This window comes from Acipenser ruthenus, chromosome 53 (genome assembly GCF_902713425.1).
Source record: "Acipenser ruthenus chromosome 53, fAciRut3.2 maternal haplotype, whole genome shotgun sequence".
Taxonomy (NCBI): Eukaryota; Metazoa; Chordata; class Actinopteri; order Acipenseriformes; family Acipenseridae; genus Acipenser; species Acipenser ruthenus.
Window position 1 is genome coordinate 1690734 of NC_081241.1, and position 14345 is coordinate 1705078.

Genomic DNA, 14345 nt, shown 5'->3' on the forward strand with positions numbered 1-14345 from the left:
ATTCATCATGTATCGATGAATCAGGACACTTTCTTTACATGAGATATCGTATCATCATAGAGGTCTGTATCGTGTGCATCGTGATTCAAGACCAAAGCACAGCTCAGCTCACTGTAGTTCACAGAGTGGTTCTTGAATGAAGAGTTTGTTTTATAGTTGGTATGGATACATACTCTCCCTGTCTCATTTCATTTGTCTTCTAATAAAACAGTCACTTGTTAAATGATCATTTGATCCTATTGTGCTTCATACAAGTAGCCCATCAGGACCATTGCATGCATTGTGATTCATATCGTATCCTGACCTGCATATCGTGATGCGTATCAAATCGTGACATTAGAGTTACACCTATAATGAAAATGAATATTAATAAGAAAAGGTTACTGGATGTTTGAACTCTTCACAACAATGTATAGAGTTCAGCATCAAATAACTTTACTTGGCAATCTGAGGACATGTTCTGGATTCAGCTGTTAAATACAGTACAGGTTGAAACATGCTTTCTTTTCCACACAGGATGCTGTATATGCCAGTTATATAAACAGAATACTGCATGAACTTTCACACAGTGCTGTGGCTATTTCACTGATGAGGATATCCATAAACATGTTGTCTGTATCCTCATTCATGGAATAGCAACCCTGTTCTGTACTCTGTGATCCTCCACGATGTATCCTCTGCATACTACTAATTTTTTAAAAAAATTTGTTTTAATTTTTATAAATTTAGTCGTTGCCAATTATTTTTATTATTTTCTCCCAATTGGTATGTCCAATTATTTTCAGGCTCAGCTCACCGCTACGACCCCTGCGCCGACTCGGGAGGGCGAAGACGAACACACGCTGACCTCCAAAGCGTCTGCCATCAGCTGACCGCTTCTTTACGTGCTGCGGACTCAACATGCAGCCACCTCAGAGCTACAGTCCAGACCACAGGGGTCGCTGGTGTGCGGTGAGCCGAGGACACCCTGGCTGACCTAAAGCCCACCCCCACGGCGACACCCGGCCAATTGAGCGCCGCCCCCTGGGAGCTCCCATCCACAGCCGGCAGTGGAATAGCCTGGACTCAAACCGGCGACGTCCAGGCTATAGAGCACATCCTGCACTCCACACGGAGCGCTTTTACTGGATGCGCCACTCGGGAGCCAGCATTCTACTCTTCACTCACGGTCAGGACGCTCATCCTCATTACTGTGTCTTCGTCTTCGTCGAGGCTCTGGCTGTTTCTTCATTTCCTCTTTAAACCTTTTCTTTGCTAAGATAAAAGAAAAAAAGGGTTCCTTTCTCACTAATTTCTTTATTAACAAACAAATAAATAAATTAAAAAGTTTGCAAACTCATTCTAACATTGGTTGATGTTTGTTTGTTTCGTTCAACATTGTGGCACACATTCACAACCAGGGTTCATTGAGTAAACATACATACATCTTATCAAACAGATCTACGTCTTAAAAGGAATTGGAATTGATTAAAAGGTTATTCAGAAGTGATCGGAGATGGGGTCTACAGGAAACCTTATTGAAGGTTTACTAGAGACACTGAGTTTATTATACAGGCAATACACAACCAGGGTTGAGTTTACTATACAGGCAATACACAACCAGGGTTGAGGCAATTCCTTTTTAAAAGCAATTCCTTCAAAAGGAATTGGAATTGATATTGTAGAGACTTTATAATAATTGTTCTGATTGTTCAACTGCTTTCATCTGAAGTCAATTTTATTGACTAACAAACAGGAGTGAATTCAGTGTAATTTGTTTCCACTGTGAGAAGCTCATTTTAACAGAATACTGCTAATTACAATTGTGATCAATGATGTGTTGGAATTGATTAAAAGGGAATGGGAATTGATTTTAAAAAGGAATTGAGATTGAAAAAAAGGAATTGACCCGAACCCTGTTCACAAATTGCCAGCTTCATGGATCATTAGTTCATGTGCATAAAGAGGTTATTGTCAAAATATTAGTGCAATCCATAAAACAGGTAAATAAAGCTCCTTTCACACTCTCAAGCGAGTCGCCTCTTAACTCAGAGTTACGAAGTTACTGAATCCTGGAGGCGAGGAAGAAAGTCTCTGCCTGGAATCATAAAGGCCCCTGACCAGTGGGGGGCGCTGCTTCAGCTAAACCGGGGTGGCCATCCCTTGTTTTATAGGTAACCCTTAAATAATCAATTTCTAAAGACTTGGAACAATTTCATTTTGACTAGTTAAGCAGCTCATTTGTTCATTTAAGTAATTTAGAGATAACATGGAACAAAAACCTGAACACCCTGCAGCTCTCCTGGACCAGAGCTGACCACTCCTGATTTCATTGAACACATGAAGCTGCTAAATTGATCAAAAACTTGCATTCTTCAGAAATGGATGATTTAACCACTTCAACACCATGTTGTACGCACGTACGTCAATTGAAAACCCACTTACAGTACCATGCTGTACCTGCGTACGTCCATATTCCCATTCTATTCTATGATCGGTTTCTCAGTCTAGAGTTTCAGGTTTCATTCCCTAAGGCAGTGCTAGTACTGTGGAATGTGCATTGAAAGTCGGGGGAGGGTCAGGTGACATTTGTATCCAATTGCGTGTCATGTAGAGATTCCAATCTACCTGTGGGTGTTTAGAAGACTGAGATATTGCGGGAAGCTATTCAACTTTTACAAATATATATATATATATATATATATATATATACACACATACATACAGTACCAGTCAAAAGTTTGAGTACACCTGCTTGAAACCAGGTTTTTCATGATTATCTATGCTTTTAACTGTATAAACTTGTCTATAAACACTTAATATTTCATTATATGATACGTGTACTTATATAAGCTGATAATCATAAGTGAATTGCATTCAAAAATTTAATTTTTAAATGAAAATGTAAATCTTGTCAATTTCAATGAAATGGTCACCCAAAGCAAGGAGATTTCAGTCTGAAGCCCAAGTCAGTTAAAAGTCTGAAATGTGTATAACACAGTGTTATTATTTATTATTATTATTAGTTTATTTAGCAGACGCCTTTATCCAAGGCGACTTACAGAGACTAGGGTGTGTGAACTATGCATCAGCTACAGAGTCACTTACAATTACGTCTCACCCGAAAGACGGAGCACAAGGAGGTTAAGTGACTTGCTCAGGGTCACACAATGAGTCAGTGGTGGAGGTGGGATTTGAACCAGGGACCTCCTGGTTATAAGCCCTGTTCTTTAACCACTGGACCACACTGGCCTAAGTATAAAAGTGTCTTTGTTAAGCCCGCCGCACACAGTCCGACTCAAGCCGTCCCGACTCATCTCATCTCAACTGGCCGTACAGAGTCTGGATGAATCGTAGCAGTGTGCGTGCCTTAAAATCAAGATTATGCAGATTGCAGTCGGGATGTCTTCAGATTTGAAGATTGAACATGTTGAATCTTTTTCAGATGCAGTTTCGTTCAGATGTGATCAGTCTGTCTGTGTGCAGCAGTTGCCGACCAAGACTGACTGAAACCGATTAGTCATAAGGGTGTCAACCAATGGTGAAGCAGGTTTAAGTGACGTAGCTTGTCATGTAACTTGTCATACAAGATGGTGGAATATTGACAGCTTTAGTTCCACAGGTAAACATACATTAGTCTTGAATTGCTCCGAGTGTACAGGGCAGTATTAATTAAATCTGCATACATAGTAATCATCAGGATCTAGTTGTGGTCCGTCTAATTCAGTCTTAGCAGTGTGCGACACCCAGTCTGGAAAAACTCAATTGTGACATCAAACCAAAACTGAGCACAACTGATCGCAGAATCTGTGCAAACTCAGATGAGATGAGTTGGGATGGCTTGAGTCGGGCTGTGTGCAGCGGGCTTTAGATGTTCTCCGAGTTAACTAGCATGTTACCCAATTAACCTTTTGTCACCAATTATTGTTAACAGGTGAGGGTCCATGATTACTATAAATATAGGTAGCATAGGCACAAGTTTGTCATTCCTGAATGTAAGGGACCAGAAAATGGCAAAATACGCTCAGTTAAGCAAAGAAAAAAGACAGTCTGTAATTACTTTAAGAAATGAAGGTCAATCTTTAAGACAAATCGCAAGAACTTTGCAAGTGTCTGTAACTGCTGTGGCCAAGACCATCAAACGATTTGAAGAAACTGGCACTCATGAGGACCGAACAAGGTCAGGCAGGCCAAGGGTGACCTCAGAATCAGAGAACAAGTTCTTTCGAGTCACAAGTCCGTGAAACCGGCGATTAACTGCCCCTGAAATACAAGCTCAGCTAAATGCTACTAGAAGTAAAGATGTTTCAACATCAACTGTTCAGAGGAGATTGCGTGAAGCTGGCCTAACTGGAAGAATTGCTGCAAAGAAACCATTGTTAAGAGTGCAGAATATGAGGAAGAGACTTGCCTGGGCCAAAAAACACAGAAACTGGACGTTTGAGGAGTGGAAGTCGGTCTTATGGACCGATGAGTCAAAACTTGATATATTTGGGTCCAACTGCAGAGTATTTGTAAGATGCAGAGAGGGTGAGCGCATGAGTTCTGCATGTGTGGTTCCCACTGTCAGGCATGGAGGAGGCAGTGTCGTGGTCTGGGGTTGCTTTGCTGGTGATCTTTACCAAGTCCATGGCAAGCTCAACCAGCATGGCTATCATAGCATACTTCAGAGGCATGCCATTCCATCAGGATTATGGCTAGTTGGGCAGTCCTTCATTCTTCAGCAAGACAATGACCCGAAACACACCTCAAAGTTGTGCAAGAACTATCTGGCGAAGAAGGAAAGTGAAGGACAACTCAATCTAATGACCTGGCCTGCCCAGTCTCCAGACCTCAATCCCATAGAACTTGTATGGGACAAACTGGACAGAAGAGTCAAAGCAAAGCTACCCACAAGTGCCCTACATCTCTGGGAATTGCTGCAGAAGAGCTGGGAAGACATGTCGGGTGATTTCCTGCTGAAACTTGTTAACCGAATGCCTCGTGTTTGTGAGGCTGTTATTAAGGCAAAGGGTGGCTATTTTGAGGAATCCAAGATTTAGAGACAATTTTCAATTTTCTTGAACATTGCTTTGATACTCCTTATGTTTTGTATATTGTAACATGTGTTTTCATTTTCAAATATTTACAGAAACATATACAACGTAAAACATTGTCAATTATGAAAAAAACCTAGTTTCCAGCAAGTGTACTCAAATCTTTGACTGGTACTGTGCAATTATATATATATATATACAGTACTGTGCAAAAGTTTTAGGCAGGTGTGAAAAAATGCTGTAAAGTAAGAATGCTTTCAAAAATAGACATGTTAATAGATTAAATTTATCAATTAACTAAATGCAAAGTGAGTGAACAGAAGAAAAATCTAAATCAAATCCATATTTGGTGTGACCACCCTTTGCCTTCAAAACAGCATCAATTCTTCTAGGTACACTTGCACAAAGTCAGGGATTTTGTAGGCATATAGTCAGGTGTATGATTAAACAATTATGCCAAACAGGTGCTAATGATCATCAATTCAATATGTAGGTTGAAACACAATCATTAACTGAAACAGAAACAGTTGTGTAGGAGGAATAAAACTGGGTGAGGAACAGCCAAACTCAGCTAACAAGGTGAGGTTGCTGAAGACAGTTTACTGTCAAAAGTCATACACCATGGCAAGACTGAGCACAGCAACAAGACACAAGGTATTTATACTGCATCAGCAAGGTCTCTCCCAGGCAGAAAATTTCAAGGCAGACAGGGGTTTCCAGATGTGCTGTCCAAGCTCTTTTGAAGAAGCACAAAGAAACGGGCAACGTTGAGGACCGTAGACGCAGTGGTCGGCCAAGGAAACTTACTGCAGCAGATGAAAGACACATCATGCTTACTTCCCTTCGCAATCGGAAGATGTCCAGCAGTGCCATCAGCTCAGAATTGGCAGAAAACAGTGGGACCCTGGTACACCCATCTACTGTCCGGAGAAGTCTGGTCAGAAGTGGCCTTCATGAAAGACTTGCGGCCAAAAAGCCATACCTCCGACGTGGAAACAAGGCCAAGCGACTCAACTATGCACGAAAACACAAGAACTGGGGTGCAGAAAAATGGCAGCAGGTGCTCTGGACTGATGAGTCAGAATTTGAAATATTTGGCTGTAGCAGAAGGCAGTTTGTTCGCCGAAGGGCTGGAGAGCGGTACACGAATGAGTGTCTGCAGGCAACAGTGAAGCACGGTGGAGGTTCCTTGCAAGTTTGGGGCTGCATTTCTGCAAATGGAGTTGGGCATTTGGTCAGAATTAATGGTCTCCTCAATGCTGAGAAGTACAGGCAGATACTTATCCATCATGCAATACCATCAGGGAGGCATCTGATTGGCCCCAAATTTATTCTGCAGCATGACAACGACCCCAAACATACAGCGAAAGTCATTAAGAACTATCTTCAGCGTAAAGAAGACCAAGGAGTCCTGGAAGTGATGGTATGGCCCCCACAGAGCCCTGATCTCAACATCATCGAGTCTGTCTGGGATTACATGAAGAGAGAGAAGCAACTGAGGCGGCCTAAATCCACAGAAGAACTGTGGTTAGTTCTCCAAGATATTTGGGCCAACCTACCTGCCGAGTTCCTTCAAAAACTGTGTGCAAGTGTACCTAGAAGAATTGATGCTGTTTTGAAGGCAAAGGGTGGTCACACCAAATATTGATTTGATGTAGATTTTTCTTCTGTTCACTCACTTTGCATTTTGTTAATTGATAAATATAAACTATTAACATGTCTATTTTTGAAAGCATTCTTACTTTACAGCATTTTTTTCACACCTGCCTAAAACTTTTGCACAGTACTGTATATATATATATATATATATATATATATATATATATATATATATATATATATATATATATAGGTCATTAATAAAGACTTATGCAGCCCCTATTCTGAAGTAAAGGTTTATTTTACATTACTTAAGAACATATTATCAGCATATGTCATTAATACAGTTTTGAGATAACAAATAATGCACAAAGATGCAATTATCACCAGGGCATCTTTAATCAGTTCTGCAACCTGTATACTGAAGAGAAGACTCCAGGCACGCCATGAAGATCTTACTCACATTAATGAACCTCACAAAATAATAATACAACATCAGCAGTGTCCCCCACCTGGAATTGAACCCACAACCCTTCAGTCAAGAGTCCAGAGCCCGGACCACTACTCCACACTGCTGGCCTCTTGCTTTGCTTTGGTTTGGTTTGAGACTGTGAAATATTAAATGCTGACTCTACCCAACAATGGTATTGTCAGCAGTCAAGCCACAGGGTTCAGTCCTGAAATAATAACACACAAAACACACAGCACAGACACGGCCGCTTCTCCTGATAGTGTGTGCGCTGAGTGCCCGTGAGGTGCAAGGTATTTTACAGTGTCCAGTGTGCAGTGTAGTCCAGGCTCGATGCTGGCCTGTAGCGACAGCTCCCAGATCGGGTTATACGTCTATCAGTGACAAACACAGACAGTTAGGTTTCACAAAACAAACAAACACTTAACTGTCACGATTGCTTTTACACGGTCCGTTTCCTTTTGTGCAGACATTGTGGCAACACTTTATTTTAAGCACTACATATTAGGCATTTATTATGTATTTATTTGTGACTAATTAGCACATAATACATCATGTATAGCCTGCAATTAAGGGCTTGTTAGGTACTTATTATGCTTATTCTCAAACATGCCTTACTAACAGGTTACTGGACTTTAAAAAAGGATCTGCATGTCTTATACTGAAGTGAAGACTGTTATTGGCCATATTAGGTCCTACAAGCTGCTTGTATATGATTACTATCTTGGTAATAAAACAGCAAAACAAAGTGGACCATGCATAGATATCACTCTATCCCAGAGCTGGACTTTGTTTCCAATGAAGGGCTTTATTAGGAGGATGTTGGTCACTAGTAAAGAGTTTTGCAGCCCCTATGCTGAAGTGAAGGTTTCATTGTCATTAATTAAGAGCTTATTAGAAGCATATAGGTCATTAATAAAGACTTATGCAGCCCCTTTTCTGAAGTAAAGGTTTATTTTACATTACTTAAGAACATATTCGCAGCATATGTCATTAATACAGTTTTGAGATAACAAATAATGCACAAAGATGCAATTATCACCAGGACATCTTTAATCAGTTCTGCAACCTGTATACTGAAGAGAAGACTCCAGGCACCCCATGAAGACCTTACTCACATTAATGAACCTCACAAAATAATAATAATAATAATAATAATAATAATAATAATAATAATAATAATAATAATAGTTGAAGTTGAAGTAAAAAAGAAACAGACAAAATCATTTTAATTAGGAATTTATTTGGGTTTTTTGAAAGAACTGTTAAAACTTGTAACACATTGCTATATAATTATTTTCCCAGTAAAACATACAATCTTAAATTGAAAATATTTTTTTTCCAAAAAAGGTCCGATACATTCTGCATTCCTAAACAGATACAGCACCAACCGGTGCAATGTATAACGTATCAAGTCCATCAGCAATCTCTTGTAAAGGGATAAAATGCAGTGTAACATATGCAAATCAACAAGACATGGCTTAAATTATTCCTTAGCATGACATCTTGAATAGGGTGGAATAGCAGTATTTTGCGAGTTTGTATGAGGAGTTGTAATTGTTAATTAAGTAAAATATAGTGAATGCGTGAATATCGCATACCCACCCGAATAGACAATATTCGATATCAACCTAACTTCACCGGGGTATACATTGACTGAGGAATAAACGGAGCAATTACTGAACAGTCCGTGTACGATGGAGTCTGAACTACGAATACAATCTGTCATTAAATACCACTCGAAAATGCCTCCAAAATACAGCAAGTCAAAAACAAAAGGCCAGCACTTGCGCGGGTTGATTTTGAATTAGATTCACAGTTGGTGCTGAGACGATCCAGCGGCATCTACTGTGTATTAGAGCTCGCTAGAACTGGAAACTGATTGGCTGACTGTACCGAATCGTTTTCTAATAATAATACTACGTTTATACAGAAATACAAATGTATATTACAATACAATAAACGTACGTTTGTAAAATGTGTTATTGTACATATGAAATTCATGGTTATGATAACGAACAACATGAATAAGCAAATTAATAAGCAAACAACTTCTACATCGTGATCCACCAGTACAGTAAAGAAAAAAAAAAAATCATTGGTTCCGAATCCCCAATCCCGATCACTGATTTTAATTTCCATTCTGTAAAAAGAAGTAAACTTGTCATTTAGACTACTATTTTCTGATGTCTGGGTTTTGTGTTTCTGAACAGACATTGTAGTAGCATCTTTTAAAATAAGCAAATACATTTGAAATAAACGATTCAATAGTTACTCACTTGAACCACTAGTCTGCGCTTTACGCGTCCTTCTTTGTTCTAAAAGTGGAGTTCTGATGCGAGTCTTCCTCTTGGAAGGTCTGGCTGTTATTCTGCAGAGCTACTGTAGTGTTATATATACTGTAGGGAACAGCCAAGGTTGCGTCATAAATACTGACACTGGAACTGTGCTGAAAGGTTGACCAATTACAGTAAAGCAATACACTGGAGTAAGAACATTTATCAAAAAGACCATTACAATCATTTAAACACAATTATTAACCCAGATGAGAACACATTTACAGTTCGGTTAATTATTAAATATGAGATTCGCGCTTGCACTGCCTGCATTACAGATATGCTTTCTTTTACGAGTACAGTTAATACGTGCAATGGTGCACTCCAGCATCTCCGTTACCATAGCTACAGGAATGCCATCACCTGCACTTCAACAACGCATGTTTATTAATGTATTTATTTATTTATTTATTTTCTGTCAGAAGCTTCAATAATTTCAGCTATGTAAATAAAGCCTGATTTATTTAATATTTTATTTTATTATGAACATTGTAGCCTAATTAGTAGTAACATGTTGTTGCTAAATGTTTGTTTTATATATAGATACCTAAAACTGACAACCGTACTCTTTGTAACTATAAATGCAAATGATAGGATTCATTGTTTTACTGTAAACTGTGCGTGTGTTTGGTAATGTGTCACTCACCCGTGTCTCTGTATGTGCATCTCTTTTTTGTGCTTGTGTGTGTCTATGCGCATGTACTGTACCTGCCTTTCTATTGGATGGCTATTTTATACCAGGATTCGGTTACCTTCTTCATTATTTCAACTCCAGTACAGTATGACTATGACTCTCTCTCTCTCTGTCTGTCTGTCTGCTGTCTGTCTGTCTGTCTGTCTGTCTGTCTGTCTGTGCCACCTAGCCCCCTGATTGGAACCCAGACCTCCAGCAGTGAAAGGCAGGAATAACTGAGACAAAGGAAGCTAATTCTTGTTACCAAAATGTCTCATATTTTTCTGTTCTAATAGGATCTTTAATGGGCGCAACAGTAGGGCAAGGGCGCTCCACAGATATGCAAGTATATTATGCATGAGATTTTCTGTGGGGCAAAAATAAACTCATGTTTCAGATGAAGAGAGCTGGTAAATGATGGGTAACTTTAAATGTGCAATGCAGGCCCTGCAAGTTTAATTTGATTTAAACCATTATCTAGAAATGCACCTTCCTTAAGTTTCATTATTACTGTGCACTTTAAGTTTCGATTCGTTTTAAAGTCTGCCGTTTCCCAGAAATGTAAGTTTCATCCTTACTGTGCACTTTAAGTATGGATTTGTTTTAAAGTCTGCCGTTTCCCAGAAATGTAAGTTTCATCCTTACTGTGCACTTTAAGTATGGATTCGTTTTAAAGTCTGCCGTTTCCCAGAAATGTAAGTTTCATTATTACTGTGCACTTTAAGTATGGATTCGTTTTAAAGTCTGCCGTTTCCCAGAAATGTAAGTTTCATTATTACTGTGCACTTTAAGTATGGATTTGTTTTAAAGTCTGCCGTTTCCCAGAAATGTAAGTTTCATCCTTACTGTGCACTTTAAGTTTCGATTCGTTTTAAAGTCTGCCACTTCAATCAAATTGTACACCATTCCCCTCAGACCACAGGGAATGTCCTTTCGGCTCATGTGTAGCAGGTGACATCATCCAAGTAATTACCTTTACGGACTTAATTATCTGCACATGTATGTAATCTGTATACAAACCCTACTGGAAATTTACACAGATTTATTGTATTAGAGTGCAATGCATTGTGTCAGGATTGTATTAAAACGTATTTTAAATGTGTATGTGTTTGAGATAAGGCATGCAAATCACATTTGAAATACATATTCAACAGATAATCACATAAGAATTGTATATAAAAGCACCCGATACGCATGCCAGCGTCAGTGACACACTGTCGCTGGAGGTGAAAAGCGCTCAGTGCCTACTGGCGCTGGTGTGTAACACCTGTAACATGTTAAACCAGCGCTCAGTGTATAACACCTGTAACATGTTAAACCAGCGCTCAGTGTATAACACCTGTAACATGTTAAACCAGCACTCAGTGTATAACACCTGTAACATGTTAAACCAGCGCTCAGTGTGTAACACCTGTAACATGTTAAACCAGCACTCAGTGCCGCACCGCCGCGGACCAGCAGCCCATTGTAAGCTAGCAAGACAATATAGAAAGTGTCACATGACAAGTGTTCGTGTGGTGTTTTAGCTTGCTGAAATCATCTTCTTTAGAAACTTTATTTTTATTTTTGATGGCGCACATTGTAAGTAATTGCGTAATTGTTTCTCGTACTTTAAACGTTTATGTACAGTGTCTTGATCCCGTTTTCGCTGTCGAGTACGCAGCTGGGTTATTTATTTCGTTATTTAGTTGTATATTTTATTAAAGCGGTTGATGATATGCCTCGGTTGTACAGAATTCTTCGATAAATCAGCAAACTTTATCCATCGAGTCTGCAGTAAAATGCTTACTTTAAGCAGGCCTATTCAAATAAACAAAATCCCCGATAGCTGTTTAATTCACCGGTCATTTCGTTTTATTCAGCATTATGCGCGCGCGCGCACACACACACACACACACACACCAATGGCAGTAACTTACAAACGTCTTTATTGTGTTTCAATCATTTATTTATTAATGTATTGTGTGTAGCAGCTAGTTTGATAACTCATGAAAACAACTACAAAAGAATGGGATTCTGGGACACTTCCTGTTTCCCCAGCAGGAAGGGCTTTTCCGTTACACACAGGGTGCGTTCACGGGGTTCATTAAACGCAGATTCTGTGCAGACTCTGACCAGTTTAACCAATGATCTTTTAAGAATGAGCTCTGTGAACGCACCCATTGGCTAAATAGGTCATAATCTGCTCTGAATGATCCCCGTGAACGCACCCAAAAATCTTCTATCAGCAGCACACATGCCGTTGCACAGCTGTGAAAACATTTTGTAAACTAGTCTCAAGTATGCTACCCCCGTTTGTAGTTATTGTTTTGACTTACTGAAATACCGGGCTGCATTAGGAAATGCATCACAGCGTCTTTCAGTATGGAGAGTGCTGAATTAACGTCATTGTGTTTAAATGTTAGCCTGCGTGGTTCAGGGGGCGTGGAGCGGGGGGGCTTCTAATCTTCTAATCTTCTAATTTTCCTGTTAATTAGTATCTATTTTCTATTTAAGCCCTGATCACCTGCACCTTTTCTGTCTAGTGTTTCGTTTTCCTCCTCCTCTCCTCCACCTTCATACATGCCTTCGCATCGGTCGTCTCTGGAGGGTAAGTGAGTCTCACTTCCCCGACCTCAGGGCTAGACATCCGCCTCCCTTACCTTCAGGGGGGTTCTCACCATGTGAGTCAGAGCGGACCCCCGGCCAAACTCTGTCCTGTCGCAGCTCCTGCGCTTATCTTACCTCACTCGAGGCTCTGTTCTATTCTGCCTATACTAACCTCTTTGCTTTGTCCTTATTTCAGGTCCCAGGCAGCGTGACGTCTCGGCCAATTGGTTTAACGAGCGCCCCTTACAGAAGTCTCAGATGCTGGGTACCTCTCTCTCTCGTCTCCTTTCGAGGGGCGGCTCCCCGAGTCATAACCCTGATATGTGTTTTTGGTTGCTGGGTCCTCTGCCCCTGGGATGTGTCGGCATCGCCGCCCTCAGTCAGTGACCACTTCCTATCCTATTAACTGCTCCTTTCTGCCTCTTCTGCCCTATCCTTCACCCCAGCTCACGCCCCTGAAATGCATTAATCAACCTCCCACAAAACTATGTTATTAATGAGGAAATAAATGATTGACACAACATTATATGTTGTTGATGACATTAAGCTCATAATCCCATCATGATGAGATATATTATATATTTTATGTGAAAGCATATAGAAAACTGTATATTTTGTGATTATCCCTGTATTTTAAACACCATATTAATAAAAATACAGTCACAAAACACAAATTACAAAATACAATCACAACTCTAAGTCGCCCTGGGTAAGGGCGTCTGCTAAGAAAATAAATAATATGAGCTCCCCAGTGTCCCAGTGAGGAAATCCCCGGCCAGATCCTTAAAAGCACACCTCACCTGCGAGAGCTACCCAACTGGAAACTTTACATCGATTGCTTACAAATGTAGCAGCACTTGTAACTCGGCAGAAACGACAATAAGAAGAAGGGAGTTCCCACGCAAGACCAGTATGTTTATGTTACCATGTAGACATAACAATGCAAGTCTAATATTGACCAGACTGCACCCAGCTACCTCCACACCCTCATCTCTCCCTACACCCCCACTCGACCTCTCCGCTCCGCCTGCACTAGAAGACTGGCTCTACCTCCTTTACGCTCCCCTGCCTCCAGAGCCCGCTCCTTCTCCACCCTCGCTCCGCAGTGGTGGAATGACCTTCCTACAGATGTCAGGACTGCCCAGTCCCTGACCACCTTCCGGCGCCTCCTTAAGACTCACCTCTTCGAACAGCACCTGTAGAAACTCCTCTTTTCCTTCTGGACACTTTATCACTCTTCCTTAAATGCGCTTTACTTGCTCTTATCTGCTCCCTATTTTACTGCATTTAATCCTGTACTTTAGAGTACTGTAATCTGTCAAGTGTTATTTAATCTGTAGTGTTTTGTATTTAATCGTATCCTGATGTAATTATCACTGACACTGTTATCTGCTGTATTATTGAATCGTATTTTGTCATACTTGTACTTGCTTGAACCAAAGTCACTGTATTTATCTTGCTCTTAATTGTATTATCACTTGTACTGTGATTCTTGAAATGTATTTTTGTTTACGACTGTAAGTTGCCCTGGATAAGGGCGTTTGCTAAGAAATAAATAATAATAATAATAATATTTTGCAGTGATTGCAGGGAGAGGGCTGCCTGTATGAACAGAGACTTGCATGTTTCAAACATCCATTTGAAGCCCCCAGGTTTGTTATTAT